The sequence below is a fragment of the Artemia franciscana genome, chromosome 17, assembly GCF_032884065.1.
Source record: "Artemia franciscana chromosome 17, ASM3288406v1, whole genome shotgun sequence".
Taxonomy (NCBI): domain Eukaryota; kingdom Metazoa; phylum Arthropoda; class Branchiopoda; order Anostraca; family Artemiidae; genus Artemia; species Artemia franciscana.
Window position 1 is genome coordinate 3,563,309 of NC_088879.1, and position 19,018 is coordinate 3,582,326.

Genomic DNA, 19,018 nt, shown 5'->3' on the forward strand with positions numbered 1-19,018 from the left:
GTATGTTACGTAATAGGAGATGGTTTACATATGTTAAGGATGATGCATTCTAACGTGACATTTTAGACGTTAGGGGCCCGTGGAGAATCCTTAGTTATAACTAGGGTTAGCTCACAAATGAGGTTATGTAATGATAATGTCCATGTGCGAAGTTCTGTAATACTTCAAGAGATGTTTTTCCTCCGGATTTAATTTTTCTTCTATTTTTTTTTCAGGGAACCCTTATAATCTAAAGATTTGTTTTGCATTACGATTCGAAAGAGATTTCCCCTTAATAGAATGGGACATTAAGCACCTGGGCTATGAAAGCCTCCCTAATATTTTGATTTGGCTAATACTTTCTACGCTATAACCTATTCCACTTAGAGGGGAATTACCTGCACGCTTTCTAGAACGATTAAATTGGTCGCATGTTTCCAATCCTTTCCACCTGAGAGTGCAAAAGCATCCTAAAGCTATTGATTTTTGATCTATTAGATGTACCTAACTGTTACAACCCATTAATTTAAACATTGATATTATCAATGCGAAACTTTACTTTCATTTACAAGAATTGTTTTCTCAATTTAATTCCTACCCATTTTAAGTCTGTTATTTTAGCCTATTTTAAACATGAGGGAGACAGGGTAGCCAAATACATCAGCGTTTCCCGCTATCAACGTTAAAGTTGGACTTTCTTATAAAAACACACTTCGAAAACAATAATTACTCTCTGAAAAGTAGAACCACTAAAAGTAAGTTTCTTGGGAATTTTTCAGGAGAAAAGTTCATCAGGCAAATATTGTGCTTGGGAATGCCTGTCACCCCTTCCTTTGCTGTAAATATGAATGAAAGCTTTTGCGTCACATTTGAAATGGCTATTAAAACAGCTGAGCTGTCACCTCTTAGCAGTAACACCAATTCACAATATTCAAGAATGTGGGGGGGGGGGCAAGATTTATTTTTTGAAATCTAGGGGAAACAAATTTGTCGTTATTTTAATTTTTTTAATAAATATGCAAATAAATTGGTTTTCCAATGCAAATACCTTCTTTCGGGTATTTTTTTTAATATTTAGGGTAACAGAAGAAATTGAATGGAGAGAACAAATCCCCCTCCCCCCAAAAATTAACAAAAACACTTCGCCTCAGTCTTCTAATCGCACGTTTAGTCCAAATATATTACTTCAAATTAAGGGGAGCTAGACGGTCGATACTCCTCTACACTTTTCTGAAGGACCTCTTCTAAAAATTTGGGTGTAATTGTGATTGTGATACTCCTGACACTCGTTCTCCCAAGAAACAAGATTAACTGACCTTCCCCTAATACTCTGGGTTACTGGCGAATATTTATGCAGAGCGTATTGAAGTTCGGGCATTAAATTCATATTTTTTGAATCATATCTTTTGGGGGCGTTACATGGATGATGTAATTTCACTTTGGAACTATGGGAAAAATGAACTTGGTTTTTTTTTAGATCACCTTAATACATATGATAGGAATTTACAGTTTACCTTAGAAATTGAAACTGCAAATCAAATCTCATTCCTAGATGTTCAAATTATTCGTAAATTAGATGAACTCAATTTTACTATTTGCAGAAAACCAACACAAAACAATAGATATTTACATTTTGAATCAAACCACCCACCACAAGTTAAAAGAGGTGTCGTAATATCTCTCGTCAATCGTGCCCTAAACATTTGTTCTGATTCCTACATCACAGCTGAACTAGACTTTATCAGGGACATACTTTTCGGAAATGGGTATCCTTTTTTATTTATTAATAACACAATTAATCGTAGAGTGAAAAGACACTCGCATAAAATCAACGATAATTTACCATTTCAGAATCCTGATAAGCCCCAAAACATAATTTGCCTCCCATATATCCCAAAAACCACTAGGAATCTTAAAAAGTATGCACAGAAAATAATCTGTATTACCAATAATTAATCTCATTTAACACCAATAATTTGAAAATCATAATTCTCCTAAATTCTGGTAAAGATAAAACACCAGTTACTCGCCAAAGAGGTGTCTATCAAATACCATGCGACTGTGGCAAATTCTATGTAGGGAGAACCCACCAAAATTTCGAGAAACGCCTACAACAACATAAGGATGATATAACCAAAGCTCTGAATTCTAACATTACTTCTGTTTTTTTTTATTCTGCTTTAAGCAGCCATATTTTTGAAAATCCTATCCACAAAATACATTTTGAAGAATCCACCATTATTAGCAATGATCTAGGCATTAAGCAAGTAGTTCGAGAAGCAATTGAGATCAGACTTAAGGTTAATAATAATATTTCCTTAAATAGGGATTTAGGAGAATATTCACTAACTGAAATCTTTTCATTTCATTTTAAAATGATTTTAAATCATTTTTTTAAATGATTTAAATGATGATTCATTTAAAGAAGATGATTTTAAATACATTTTCTTTCATTTCAATGAATTGCCTCGTTTCATCCCAATTTATTTATCAGTACTGGTTGAACTTCGCTGAGGTAAGGATACTGGGACTGCTGTGAAAAACGGTTCATTTGAGTTTTATTGATTTTATCCTCTTGTAAGCTGTTTTTATTATATATCTCTATTGCTGAGGGCGACCCTTGGACATAAGGCCGAAATATTCATTCTAATTTGTTTCCCAGTGTCTTGAGAAATTCCCTGTTGTTCTTCTTCTTTTGCTGTTTGTAATGTCTAACCTAGAGTATTTTTTTATAACCAGTCTACAATAACCGCTCATTGTGAATGAACCTCTTTTTTCCGTCCCCATAGAATTATGGTCGAGTAAAAAATTTTTGCTCTTTAGCACAATTCAGGAAGGATTTGATATTGCTGTTTTAAGATTTCTTATGCTACTTTTAAAGGGTACTAGAACTTTAAATTACCATTACGGGCCATGCCAGTATTCTATACCAGCCATTCGACACAGTTAAAAAAAAGAAAACAAAAACTTTGGAGCTTTAAACGGATTTAAGATAGGAATTATAACTTGGCAAGCCACCGAATGAGAAAAAATGTCTAAATGAGACTGAAAATATGACGGAAATCGCTCTGTTCTCGATAATTTTATGGTTTGCGATGCGTCTCTTGCACAAAAAAAAAATTAACCACCCCTCGTTAGGGTGCCTTAAATTTCATCTTCATAACTGTAGGTAGAGTTGAAATAGTAGTCATAGCAGTAGTATAACTTCTCAATTTAATACAAATAGCCGTTGCCATGAAATTGTTGATTAGCTGTTTTTATAACCTGTATATTCATTTACTTCTTGAAATTTTTACCTTAGTGCTATTAACCTTACAAGTAGTCGCGGTAGAAGTAGTAGGTAGAACAATAGTAATAGATACAGTAGAACTAGTAAATGTTGTAATAGCATTAGTATTATTAATAGTTTGCACATATTGCCTTTTGATCAATTGTCATTGGATTATAATAAACTGGATTTTCATTAAAAATTTTACTCGGGAATGCCGGATGGGGGTTGCTTTCTATATTTTGAAAATGATTTATTTGTATTTTCAATAAGAAAATTGAAATACTTACCCCCTTGCCCAGCTTTCGAAAAAACTAGATCTTTTTTCTAAATGATAGAAAAATCTTCCCACTTACGCTTATGTAAATTGGTGTCCCTACTTCTGCATGAATTCTATAATAACTATTTTAAAATTAATATATTTGTTAAGCATTTGAAAAGTTTAAATTTGGCCGAAACAGAAAAATATATTTGAAAGTAAGGAATTATGCATTTTATTGGTTTTATTAGCATGTTATAACCAGTTAAAACTTATACAAACTATATTATTTAAACCATTATAAAAACATTAAAGTTGAGAGCTGGACAAAGCTGGTTTTTATGGAACATGCAAGTATTAAAAGGACACATAAGCAACATCATAGGCAGCGCTGCTCTACCATAGCTAGAGATGTAACAGATATTTTAAAGGAGCTAGTTTGATCAGGATTTCAAAGTTCTACTACACTTTTTAAGAGTCAAAAGTGAGTGGAGGACAATCAGCCCTCTTCTATAGCTCATAATTTTCAAAAAAATTATAATCAAAATTTAAGATTACCATTTTGTCGAGCATAGCTGAACGGGCTTGTAACTGTAGGACTATTGAGTAGGTCAACCCCCAACATTTATGCAATTTATCGATTATGTTTAAAAACTAAATGTTGCCTTAAGATTAAATAAAAAATAAGACAATTAATAAGAATTTCATATAGTAATTCTGTCAACTCCTTCTATTGTATCAGTTCCCCTGGAAAATTGTCGCCTCAAAAATTTCCCTCCTCTAGAAAGAGTCTTCCAATAGAAATTCACCCCAAGAACAACCCTCCCGCCAAAAAGTGGTCTTTATACTTCCCAATAACAAATACTATGCGTAAATAATAGACAAATTTGAAAACTTAGAGGCCTCTTCCCACGGATTGTGGGGAGTCATTTTATATTCAAAGACAATGCTATTTAATCTTTCAACTATACTGAACAAAATAGCTGTCTCAAAATTTTCATCAGACAATTTTGGGGGGATTTTTAACTGAAAGTAAGGAGCAGCATCAGAACTAAAAACGAACAGAAATTATTCAATGCATGAAGGGTTGCCCCCTCCTCAATACCTTGCTCTTTACGCTAAAGCTTGACTGTGTGTCCAATTTTTTTTGGAACTGGCTACTGAAATACGGTGGCCTTTTAACTGGAGCAGAAATAAATTTAAAAATGCTAACAGGTTGAGCGTAAAGAGCAAGATATTGAGGATGTGGCAACCCTTCACATATGGAATAAATCTGCTAAAATTTTTCAAAAGTGCGGTGAGCCAAATTCTAACCTGCATTAGTTGAAAAAAGTTCAGAAATTATATGAAAAATAAGTTTTTTTATTAAAAGTAAGGAGCCACATTAAAACTTAAAACAAAGAGAAAATATTACCCACATGAAAGGGGCTGTCACCTCCTTAACGCCTCACTCTTTATAATGAAAAAAGAAATCACCATTGCAATAGAACAAACACAGAAATGAAGATACACCATACAAAAAAAAAACAGAAAAAAAACATGTAAACAAAAAAGAAAGACAGAAGGAGAAAGGAAGACTGTTTTCCTACTTTAGTAATTAATATAGATCAGTACTTGAATGAGGCCTTAGCCCTACTCATCCATCCAATTACATAGGTCAAACAGCATAGCCAAACTCAATCAAATATAAAGAATAATTCATGGACAGGCAGTCATGTCGTAAGTAGGTATAAGTCGTCATTTAGCAAATATTAAAAACAATAAAAAAGACAGATAATTCAGAGGCGACAACCCAACGCCAATGCTCATCAGGAGAATACACACTTCCCTATAGGTTTTCGGCACTTTAAATTCCCTACCCAGGCAAGTGGCGTGCCTAACGTAAATTCCCCATGGTATCCCCGTGCTAGGTATCACCCCCAAATATATGCTTATGAAAAAAACACATCTAAAACAACGAAGTAACTCCAGAGCTAGCTTACCATACTGAAAGAAACTAAACATCAGGAGATGCAAGATCTAAAATATGTCATTAAGGAGGTTAATAAACAATCAAGAGAGATAAAACTCTAAAAAATAAAACTTCAAAAGAAACGACGGCCAGTAGAATTAAAAGACTGAAACAACGCGGATATTTCGCCTGTATAAAACAAGGCGTCTTCAGCACAAGATAGAAAATTAAAAGAAAACTAATCTAAAAACAAATAAAAACCACCACCAAATATAATAAATACAATTGTCGCTGCTTATCCACGTAGGGAAAAGCAGCTATGCGAGTTACTTCAATGAGAATCAAAGAGCAACTGAGGAAAATTTATGAAAATTGAAACTTAGTTAATTATTCTGTTGCGAAATAATCCTTTTGTTATCTAACATTGAAGCAACTCTTTTTGGTCTAGTGGGTAATCTTGTCCCCTGGTGATTGTGTAAAATTTTAATTCTCCCATCGACTATTGGTTCATTTTGTAAAAGAATATCATAAATTGGGTCAATATTTAAATTCCCTGTGTCTCTATTTATTGAAATATTAGCAAATATATGTTTTTTAATTTCTATAGCCTCCCTCGCCCACTGAGAAAAACCTCTATCATTAGAAATAGCTGTAGCCTCATCAAATTGTATAAAATGTTGAGGATAAAAGAATGTGTGTTCAGCTAGAGCCGAAACAAAAGTTTCGGGAGGCTTTCTTAGTTGTAGGTTTTTTTTTATTGAGTAGCGATGCTCAATAAATCTTTCAGTAAATTGTTGGTGAGTTCTACCAATATAAAACTTTCCACAGGAACAAGGAATTTTATATACCCCACTAACTAAATCCCCCCGGGTTAAATCCTTCCCAGAATTAAGAAAACTACCTAATGGTCTCACTGATTGGAAACAAGTATCAATGTTATGTTACCCAAAATTCTTTTAAGCATCTCCCCCAAAGTAGGTACATAAGGTAAAGAAATGAAACGTTTCGGTAAGTCTAATTCTGTGTACTGTGAAACCCCAATAACCCTATTGTTGTGTTAAATGCGTCTATCTTTTATTATTTTATCAATGAATTTAATCGGGTAACTATTACAAAATAAAACATCCCTCAAATATAACAATTCAGAATCTAAAAACTCCCGGGAACAAATTCTGAAAGCTCTATCCACCAGTGCAATCACAACCCCTCGTTTCACTGAGATAGGGTGGCAATAGTGAAAGTTCAAATACCTATCACTGTGGGTAGGCTTTCTATAAACTGAAAAAAGTAAATGGAACTCACTTTTGATCAATAAGATATCCAGAAAAGGTAGTTTATCACTTTCTTCAAACTCCACTGTAAATTTTACGTTTTTGTCAAAACTATTTAAATGTTTATGGAAAAGGTCTAAAGACTCTAAACCGTGTTTCCAAATGCACACCATATCATCCATGAATCTGCCCCAAAAACAAGGAGAGAGCCTAAAACTGTGTATGGCGGAGGTTTCAATAGATTCCATGAAGAGATTTGCCAACAAAGGGGAGAGAGATGCCCCCATAGCCAAACCAAACACCTCTTTATAAAATTCACCTCTGAAACCAAAATAAAGAGAATTTTCATTTGCAAGAATAACCAATTTCATAATGACTTCAATCTCCAAACTCGCCATGGTCACATCTTGTATCAAATCAAAGTGTTTTGTAATTTAATCCTTAATATATCCTCGCACTTTTTTACGTTACAATTTGAATACATGGACACTACATCAAAACTACAGAAGATTGAATTCTCCTCCAGTGTGAAATTTTTTAAATTATTAGTAAGATCAGTGGAATTTTGTATATATGATTTTTGTGTTCCTAAGAGTGGACGCAATGCCACCGACAACCACTTTCCTAATTTTGCCACTGGTGATGAAAAAGTTGATACAATGGGACGGAGGGGGACTCCCGTCTTATGAATTTTGGGTAGACCATAGATCTTTGGTGCGGAACAACCTCTTGGATAAAATTTATTATAAAATTGTGGGGTAATGTGTAAATTATTTTTCAGGGACTCCAATTCCTTTCTAATCGATTTTACATATTTATCCGTAGGATCGAAATCCAATTTCTTGTAAAAAGTGGTATCCGAAATGATTGTATTCATTTTACGATCATAATCATCGGTGTCCATAATTACAATAGTATTGCCTTTATCTACCCTAGTGATAGTAAGGGTCTTATCCTTTTTCAAATCAGAAAGTATTTTAATGTCATTTTTTATTATATCATTATCAATTTTTTTTCATGTTAAAAGTCTTAAGTTTTCTTACGATTTCAGCTCTAAGTTCTTGAGGAGCTTCGACTTTATCAATAGAAGCCATAATTCCTGACTCTACCTTAGAAATTATTTTTGAATAAGAAATTGGGCTTGGAAAATAGAATCTAAAACCCTTCGACAAAACTGCCTCTTGTTGACTACTAAGAGCTTTAGACGACAAATTCTTAGTAGCAGGACCCAGACAAAAACGAGGATAAAAAGTATCCGAATTCTGGAACTTTTCAAACAAAAGGCTATTGAACTTGTCGACCAAATGAACCTTTGACAAATGGAAATCATGATGGAAAGATCTAACGGCCATTTCCTTAATCTTCAGAAAAATGTCAAATGGAAGGTTATTCTCAAAGAATTTTCGACAAAATTTAAGTCTTTGGACAATTTAAAACGTCTTTGTTTTTGCTCAGAAATCATGTGATTTAAAGCCATGAGGCTTAATTTGTTTTTTAATTTTGATTCATTTTCAGTACCAAAACGGGTATTGATTCTAAAAGATTTAGGAATCACTGATTCCTTCTTGCAATTTTTTAAGAAAATTTGCTGATTTAACAAATTTGCATGTTTTTTAACCAAAGAAAAATAATAATTGACAGAAGCGGCTAATTGCTGCCCGTAAGCTTGACAAATGAAAGTTCTTAAGCCGAACTGGCCAGACATGACAATAAACAATCAAGAGAGATAAAACTCTAAAAAATAAAACTTCAAACGCGACGACGGCCAGTAGAATTAAAATACTAAAACAACGCGGATATTTCGCCTGTATAAAACAAGGCGTCTTCAGCACAAGATAGAAAATTAAAAGAAAACTAATCTAAAAACAAATAAAAACCACCACCAAATATAATAAATACAATTTTCGCTACTTATCCACGTAGGGAAAAGCAGCTATGCGAGTTACTTCAATGAGAATCAAAGAGCAACTGAGGAAAATTTATGAAAATTGAAACTTAGTTAATTATTCTGTTGCGAAATAATCCTTTTGTAAGCTAACATTGAAGCAACTCTTTTTGGTCTAGTGGGTAATCTTGTCCCCTGGTGATTGTGTAAAATTTTAATTCTCCCAACGACTATTGGTTCATTTTTTAAAGAATATCATAAATTGGGTCAATATTTAAATTCCCTGTGTCTCTATTTATTGAAATATTAGCAAATATATGTTTTTTAATTTCTATAGCCTCCCTCGCCCACTGAGAAAAACCTCTATCATTAGAAATAGCTGTAGCCTCATCAAATTGTATAAGATGTTCAGGATAAAAGACTATGGGTTCAGCTAGAGCCGAAACAAAAGTTTCGGGAGGCTTTCTTAGTTGTAGGGTTTTTTCTATTGAGTAGCGATGCTCAATAAATCTTTCAGTAAATTGTTGGTGAGTTCTACCAATATAAAACTATCCACAGGAACAAGGAATTTTATATACCCCACCAACTAAATCCCCCGGGTTAAATCCTTCCCAGAATTAAGAAAACTACCTAATTGTCTCACTGATTGGAAACAAGTATCAATGTTATGTTTACCCAAAATTTTTTTAAGCATCTCCCCCAAACTAGGTACATAAGGTAAAGAAATGAAACGTCTCGGTAAGTCTAATTCTGTGCACTGTGAAACCCCAATAACCCTATTGTTGTGTTTAATGCGTCTATTTTTTATTATTTTATCAATGAATTTAATCGGGTAACTATTACAAAATAAAACAACCCTCAAATATAGCAATTCAGAATCTAAAAACTCCCGGGAACAAATTCTGAAAGCTCTATCCACCAGTGCAATCACAACCCCTCGTTTCACGGAGATAGGGTGGCAAGAGTGAAAGTTCAAATACCTATCACTGTGGGTAGGCTTTCTATAAACTGAAAAAAATAAATGGAACTCACTTTTGATCAATAAGATATCCAGAAAAGGTAGTTTATCACTTTCTTCAAACTCCACTGTAAATTTTACGCTTTTGTCAAAACTATTTAAATGTTTATGGAAAAGGTCTAAAGACTCTAAACCGTGTTTCCAAATGCACACCATATCATCCATGAATCTGCCCCAAAAACAAGGAGAGAGCCTAAAACTGTGTATGGCGGAGGTTTCAATAGATTCCATGAAGAGATTTGCCAACAAAGGGGAGAGAGATGCCCCCATAGCCAAACCAAACACCTGTTTATAAAATTCACCTCTAAAACCAAAATAAAGAGAATTTTCATTTGCAAAAATAACCAATTTCATAATGACTTCAATCTCCAAACTCGCCATGGTCACATCTTGTATCAAAAATGACATTAAAATACTTTCTGATTTGAAAAAGGATAAGACCCTTAGCCTACTATCACTAGGGCAGATAAAGGCAATACTATTGTAATTATGGACACCGATGATTATGATCGTAAAATGAATACAATCATTTCGGATACCACTTTTTACAAGAAATTGGATTTCGATCCTACGGATAAATATGTAAAATCGATTAGAAAGGATTTGGAGTCCCTGAAAAATAATTTGCACATTACCCCACAATTTTATAATAAATTTTATCCAAGAGGTTGTTCCGCACCAAAGATCTATGGTCTACCCAAAATTCATAAGACGGGAGTCCCCCTCCGTCCCATTGTATCAACTTTTTCATCACCAGTGGCAAAATTAGGAAAGTGGTTGTCGGTGGCATTGCGTCCACTCTTAGGAACACAAAAATCATATATACAAAATTCCTCTGATCTTACTAATAAGTTAAAAAATTTCACACTGGAGGAGAATTCAATCCTCTGTAGTTTTCAAGGTTCAAGGTTCTTTTATTATAACCTATATATACAGAATATTAGGTAACTCAAGGCTGAGAGTATAGCTCGAATGCAATTGAGCTACCTTTAAGAAACACTAAATATGCACAAAATTAAAAATAAATACTTCTCTTAACCAAACTTGACAGAAATAAATAAAAAACAAATCCCGTGCCGTACGATACCACTTCCATCCTCCGCGTACCATCCTGAGACACAATTAAATTTACAACTTAAAACCAAGTGAGTCATAAGACATCTGGAGGCCTCATGGGCGAACCCCAGAGACCAGCCCAATACTAAAAAAAAAATATGAACATCCTTAAAAAAAAAAAAAAAAAAAAAAAAAAAATCATATTATTTAGATTTATAACTTTCAATCAGCACTCTTTTCAACTTCCGTCTTATAGCATCTATCCTTACATTAAAATCAATCTCATTTTTCAATCTTTCCCAATGTAGAGGAATCAAATACCTCAGGCAAAAACGCGACCTCTCTGTAACTACCTTAGGAGTCCGCAGATTATATTTACCACGGGTTTCAACTTGTGAAGATGAAGGAGAAGAAATAAGACCCATCGATGCAAAATTTCTGGGGAGCTTTTCTCGTTCAAGCTTAATCTTAAACATAACACTTAAAAATTGGATACTTTGCCGAACAGGAAGAATATTATGAAGTATAAAAAAGGTCTCTGTTGTGGATTTTAAGGGGAAGTTTGATGGCGATGGCAGAAAAGTTTAAGTATACGAACTGCTTTATTTTGGATAATCTGTAAAGGGGTAACATTACTTTTAAAAGTGTTCAAAAAAATAATAGATGCATAATCAAAATGGGATTGCACAAGGGAAAAGTAAATGGATTTAAGAGCGTAATATGGAAGAAGGTTTTTCAGTCTGCACATTATACCAACTCCACGGGCAGACTTTGCTCTAACCTGATTAATTTGCTCTTTCCATGACAAATTCTCATCAAACACAACTCCCAAATATCTTATCAATACAACCCTTTCAATAACAGACTCAGGTTCATTCGCAGAAAAGGAAACTGATTCTATATCTGGAAACTTGTGACCCGTCCTGCTGTAAACAATAAACTTCGTCTTCTTTCTGTTCAGAAGTAGTCTATTATCAGAGAGCCAAGTAGACAATCTATCATATGCGGATGTTAAATTGACCAATAGCTCTTCACGAGATTTACCAGAAACGGTAGCTGCAGTGTCGTCAGCAAACTGAGTGTCTATAGAAGAAACTCCAGTAGCTGAGCACAAATCATTAATGTAAACTAGGAAAAGCAGAGGTCCTAATACGGATCCCTGGGGAACACCAACCTTATCTGACTGCTGTAAAGAATCAGATCTAACATCATTATATATAAGTATCTGCTGCCTCCCATGAAGATACGATTCAAGTAACCTAAGGCAATTACCACGAATACCAGCATTCGAAAGCTTATACAAAAGAATTTCATGAGAAATGGAATCAAAAGCTGTCTGTATGTCTAAAAATATAGTTGCAGGCTTTTCTCCACGGTCAAGACAATCATTAATATGTTGGACAATAATAGCCATAGGATGATCACTGCAATGCTCTTTTCTAAGTCCAAACTGAAGTTTAGAAATGTAATCAAATTTCTCAAAAAAAGAATAAATTCTGTTATACAGTGCTCGCTCTACAACCTTCGAAAAAGCAGAGAGTATCGATATAGGACGATAATTAGCAGGAAGCCTCGGGTCATCACCTTTATGTGGGGCCACAATTCTTGCTGATTCAAATGTTGAAGGATAGACACCAGTTACAAATATAAGATTAATAATGTGGCATAAAACCGGTGATATAACTGGGAATATTTCTTTGACCAAATTAGTCGAAGATTCAAGGGCTTCAGATGAACCGTTCTTCATTTTAGATATGATCTGTTTTAGTTCAATTTCAGTAACCGGGGAAAGGAACATGCTTTTATCAGAGGGAGGGGGCTTGTGATCTTTGAATAAATCATTGTTATTATTTTTTGGAGAAAATGAGATGCATTAGCTGTTTTTTCACCGATGCTTACAAAATGAGCATTGAGGAAGTTCACTATTTCCTGCTTATCGGAAGAAAAAGTACCATCACCACGTAACATTTCATTCGGAAATGAAGATTTTTGAGACCTTCCCAACAGAGAGTTAATAAGTCTCCAAGTATGTTTTTGATCCCCACGAGCTTCTACAAATGATTTTTCAAAATATCTAACTTTTGCTTTCCGAATTAACTGTGTCAGGACATTTTTATACTTTTTAAACTCTTCCTTATTTTTAGTAGATGGGAATGACATAGATATTTTAAATAGCTTATTTTTTATTGAAATAGAGTGTAGAATCCCGCGTGAGATCCATGGTTTTTTAGGGAGTGTATATTTTTTTTTTAATGCGTCTCAATGGACATGCTTCATCCAAGCACTCACGGAAATAATTTAAAAACAGAGCCGTAGAAATCTCAGGGCATTCACATTCTAGAATTGCAGTCCATTCATTTAAATACAAAAGGTTCCTCAATTTATCCATTCCTTCTTTATCAATTTTTCGAGTTTGTTTAAATTCCGAAAATTTTGGTCTGTGATTAATTCCAACATCCGCAACTACCACACAATGGTGAGAAACATATGTAAATATAATATGCGACAGAGTAACGGGGATAGTAGAAAAAATATTATCAATGAGAGTAGCCGTATCTTCCGTAACCGGGGTCGCAGACCTGCATGATAGTAAAAAGTGATTTTGATAGGTTCATGCACAGAAACTCAAGCGATTTTTCATGCAAATGATTAGAAATTCCCGGTCTATTTGTCTGAGCTAACAATAAATTAATATTAAAATCACCCATTACCAGAACTTGTTCAGAATTCAAATTAGTCACATCTTCAGTGAAGCATTCATAAATTCGCAAAAACTCTTGTAACGAAGCCGATGGTGATCGATAAACAGCACAAACAAGAACTTTCCTATTATCAATCACACACTCAATGCAAATGCTCTCAAAGGTCATCTCTTGGTCATGCTTAGATAGTTGCTTCTTCACAACAAATGGAATATCATCCCGAACAAAAAGTCCAACTCCGCCACCCTGTCTATTTTCCCTATTATTAGATATAAATTTAAACCCATCACAATTCATGAATTCTGCATTTTCATTACTTAAAAACGTTTCACATAGGCCTAAGATACTTACCCTGTGGTTACAAAGTAACTGCGAAACAAACTAGTGGCTACTAGCCAAACCTCTGCAGTTAAAAAGTGCTGATCTTAAGTTCCCATCAAATACAGGTGTTCCTAAATCCCCTTCAAATAAAAAATCAGTAGCAGGAAGGCTAGCTAAATGATCATCATAAACACCTTTAGCAAAAGGGGAAAAATCATAATAAATATTTTTTAGATCAAGCTGATCATCGAGGCGGCTCCCCAATCTTCCCCCAGACTCCCTACTACTCACGTGCTATATATAAATTTAATCTTTACCTTATGTCCCAGGCAGGCACGACGGAAAAATGGAAATGGCATCGCACCACTAATCAGGCAAATCGGGTAAAAAAGTGGCAGAGAACAAACAAGACCTCGAAACCTGATTTTTTTCACTAGACCTACTAACACTAGAAAACTAAAAAAAAAGATCATACGCAAAAAACGAGGTTGTAGAACCCAACATGTACACAACACTGTGACAGAAGTGGCAAGAAAATCAATCAAAATTTCTATCACAATACTAATAATAATCACAAAGGGACAGCAATAACTAGTCCATCACTTTTTCCCAGGGTGACGAGGCCGTGGATTTGGATTCAAGCCAAAGCTTCGAGCCCTTCTGTTTAACACGCGTAAACTTTGCGGAATCTGATTTACGTAAATCCTTTGCTTTCGCAAGAAGTTCATTTCGAATAGCGTTTAGCTTGGGGGGAAGATCCGTGCACACACGAATGCCGCTCCCCTTCAATTTACGAACTGAGTTGAGAATCCTCTGAATGTTCTGTTCGTTTACAACCGAGATAAATATAGGTGCCGGACGAGGCCTTCGATTAGTAACGTTAACGGAACCACCAAGCATGCGGTAGCACTTCGTAATCTGAATGGGGTCGCTTATCTCCATTGTATTTCACATTTTCTTCCACTGTTTGAGACGGCCGCTCAGTAGGCATGCCATGAATTAACAAATTTAATTTGCGGTCCTTGATATCACTTTCCAGTACCTGATTCTCCAGTTGATCACACCTTAATTTTTGATCCTCCAACTCCTTTTCCAGTTGGCCAATTTTTATATCTCGATCGGAGGCATCCTTTTTTAGCGTAGCTATTTCCCCTGTAAGGGACTGAATGGACTTGTTGATGTCTTTTTGAGAACGGATTACGGCATCAAGTTTTTCCGTTAAAATCTTCACTGCTTCATCAAAGTTCTTTTGTGATACTGCCATAATGATTGCAATAAAGCCACTTCCTTATTGATTTAATGCAGCATGTAATCAAGCACAGGTAAACAGTAAATCTCCGGGTGAGCCAAAACCGGTTAGTTATTTCACTTTGCAATGCGACAATAAAATCCAGTCAAACCAGTCCAATTAGTTTTATCCTTTTTAGACTAAATGGTCTTCACACCACAAAGACGAATGAAAGACTGTAGTGTCCATGTATTCAAATTGTAACGTGAAAAAGTGTGAGGATATATTAAGGATTAAATTACAAAAGCACTTTGATTTGATACAAGATGTGACCATGGCGAGTTTGGAGATTGAAGTCATTATGAAATTGGTTATTCTTGCAAATGAACATTCTCTTTATTTTGGTTTCAGAGGTGAATTTTATAAACAGGTGTTTGGTTTGGCTATGGGGGCATCTCTCTCCCCTTTGTTGGCAAATCTCTTCATGGAATCTATTGAAACCTCCGCCATACACAGTTTTAGGCTCTCTCCTTGTTTTTGGGACAGATTCATGGATGATATGGTGTGCATTTGGAAACACGGTTTAGAGTCTTTAGACCTTTTCCATAAACATTTAAATAGTTTTGACAAAAACGTAAAATTTACAGTGGAGTTTGAAGAAATCTTATTGATCAAAAGTGAGTTCCATTTACTTTTTTCAGTTTATAGAAAGCCTACCCACAGTGATAGGTATTTGAACTTTCACTCTTGCCACCCTATCTCAGTGAAACGAGGGGTTGTGATTGCACTGGTGGATAGAGCTTTCAGAATTTGTTCCCGGGAGTTTTTAGATTCTGAATTGTTATATTTGAGGGATGTTTTATTTTGTAATAGTTACCCGATTAAATTCATTGATAAAATAATAAAAAATAGACGCATTAAACACAACAATAGGGTTATTGGGGTTTCACAGTGCACAGAATTAGACTTACCGAAACGTTTCATTTCTTTACCTTATGTACCTACTTTGGGGGAGATGCTTAAAAGAATTTTGGGTAAACATAACATTGATACTTGTTTCCAATCAGTGAGACCATTAGGTAGTTTTCTTAATTCTGGGAGGGATTTAACCCGGGGGGGATTTAGTTAGTGGGGTATGTAAAATTCCTTGTTCCTGTGGAAAGTTTTATATTGGTAGAACTCACCAACAATTTACTGAAAGATTTATTGAGCATCGCTACTCAATAGAAAAAACCCTACAACTAAGAAAGCCTCCCGAAACTTTTCTTTCGGCTCTAGCTGAACACACATTCTTTTATCCTGAACATTTTATACAATTTGATGAGGCTACAGCTATTTCTAATGATAGAGGTTTTTCTCAGTGGGCGAGGGAGGCTATAGAAATTAAAAAACATAAATTTGCTAATATTTCAATAAATAGAGACACAGGGAATTTAAATATTGACCCAATTTATGATATTCTTTTAAAAAATGAACCAATAGTCGATGGGGGAATTAAAATTTTACACAATCACCAGGGGACAAGATTACCCATTAGACCAAAAAGAGTTGCTTCAATGTTAGCTTACAAAAGGATTATTTCGCAACAGAATAATTAACTAAGTTTCAATTTTCATAAATTTTCCTCAGTTGCTCTTTGATTCTCATTGAAGTAACTCGCATAGCTGCTTTTCCCTACGTGGATAAGTAGTGACAATTGTATTTATTATATTTGGTGGTGGTTTTTATTTGTTTTTAGATTAGTTTTCTTTTAATTTTCTATCTTGTGCTGAAGACGCCTTGTTTTATACAGGCGAAATATCCGCGTTGTTTTAGTCTTTTAATTCTACTGGCCGTCGTCTCGTTTGAAGTTTTATTTTTTAGAGTTTTATCTCTCTTGATTGTTTATTGTCATGTCTGGCCAGTTCGGCTTAAGAACTTTCATTCGTCAAGCTTACGGGCAGCAATTAGCCGCTTCTGTCAATTATTATTTTTCTTTGGTTAATAAACATGCAAATTTGTTAAATCAGCAAATTTTCTTAAAAAATTGCTAGAAGGAATCAGTGATTCCAAAATCTTTTAGAAGCAATACCCATTTTGGTACTGAAAATGAATCAAAATTAAAAAACAAATTAAGCCTCATGGCTCTAAATCACATGATTTCCGAGCAAAAACAAAGACGTTTTAAATTGTCCAAACTTAAATTTTGTCGAAAATTCTTTGAGGAATAACCTTCCATTTGACATTTTGCTGAAGATTAAGGAAATGGCCGTTAGATCTTTCCATCATGATTTCCATTTGTCAAAGGTTCGTTTGGTCGACAAGTTCAATAGCCTTTTGTTTGAAAAGTTCCAGAATTCGGATACTTTTTATCCTCGTTTCTGTCTGGGTCCTGCCACTGAGAACTTGTCGTCTAAAACTCTTAGTAGTCAACAAGAGGCAGTTTTGTCGAAGGGTTTTAGATTCTGTTTTCCAACCCCAATTTCTTATTCAAAAATAATTTCTAAGGTAGAGTCAGGAATTATGGCTTCTATTGATAAAGTCTAAGTTCCTCAAGAACTTAGAGCTGAAATCATAAGGAAACTCAAGACTTTTAACATGAAGAAAATTGATAATGATATAATAAAAAATGACATTAAAATGATAATTGTAATTATGGACACCGATGATTATGGTCGTAAAATGAATACAATCATTTCGGATACCACTTTTCACAAGAAATTGGATTTCGATCCTACGGATAAATATGTAAAATCGATTAGAAAGGAATTGGAGTCCCTGAAAAATAATTTACACATTACCCCACAATTTTATAATAAATTTTATCCAGGAGGTTGTTCCGCACCAAAGATCTATGGTCTACCCAAAATTCATAAGACGGGAGTCCCCCTCCGTCCCATTGTATCAACTTTTTCATCACCAGTGGCAAAATTAGGAAAGTGGTTGTCGGTGGCATTGCGTCCACTCTTAGGAACACAAAAATCATATATACAAAATTCCACTGATCTTACTAATAAGTTAAAAAATTTCACACTGGAGGAGAATTCAATCCTCTGTAGTTTTGATGTAGTGTCCATGTATTCAAATTGTAACGTGAAAAAGTGAGAGGATATATTAAGGATTAAATTACAAAAGTACTTTGATTTGATACAAGATGTGACCATGGCGAGTTTGGAGATTGAAGTCATTATGAAATTGGTTATTCTTGCAAATGAAAATTCTCTTTATTTTGGTTTTAGAGGTGAATTTTATAAACAGGTGTTTGGTTTGGCTATGGGGGCATCTCTCTCCCCTTTGTTGGCAAATCTCTTCATGGAATCTATTGAAACCTCCGCCATACACAGTTTTAGGCTCTCTCCTTGTTTTTGGGGCAGATTCATGGATGATATGGTGTGCATTTGGAAACACGGTTTAGAGTCTTTAGACCTTTTCCATAAACATTTAAATAGTTTTGACAAAAACGTAAAATTTACAGTGGAGTTTGAAGAAAGTGATAAACTACCTTTTCTGGATATCTTATTGATCAAAAGTGAGTTCCATTTACTTTTTTCAGTTTATAGAAAGCCTACCCACAGTGATAGGTATTTGAACTTTCACTCTTGCCACCCTATCTCAGTGAAACGAGGGGTTGTCTCACCTTTTCATATTTTACAAAAAAATAGAACCCTAAAAAAATTTTCTAATCAATTTTCTTTTTTGCTCATCCTTCACCTAACGAATTTACTGCTCATTGAAGCTGTGCAATTATGAGGCCTCTGCTCCTGCCAAGGAACCCCTTCCTGACTCAACATTCAAGACCATTTTTTTTCCTTATTTTAATAGAAATTAAATCAATAAAATATTGCTTCTTTGCATTCTTGCAAACTACTTGTTGATCCTAGAGTTAGGGATAGTTCATAGGAACGGAGTACAAGACAGATAAAATACAAAACGGCGTTCATCAAAACAATTAATGAAAACCACTTATTATACACGAACATGTGTTGGATACTTATAAGTTTAAACATCCCCTTTTAAGATGGGGATGTCATAAAGGAAAACTGGTTTTGTGGTTATGTCTCAAAAACAGTTTCGACAGATCTGTTTCTGGACCCACCATTT

At 34.6% G+C, this 19,018-nt stretch overlaps 1 long non-coding RNA gene across 1 annotated transcript in view; it reads right to left on the minus strand.

Moving 5' to 3' along the window:
- Positions 1–18,723, minus strand: part of LOC136037703 (uncharacterized) — a 185,385-nt gene extending 166,662 nt beyond the window's left edge. Inside the window, exon 1 of the long non-coding RNA XR_010620025.1 lies at positions 18,555–18,723. This is a non-coding gene — a long non-coding RNA (uncharacterized LOC136037703). The remainder of the gene's footprint in view (positions 1–18,554) is intronic.
- Positions 18,724–19,018: the final 295 nt, after the last annotated feature.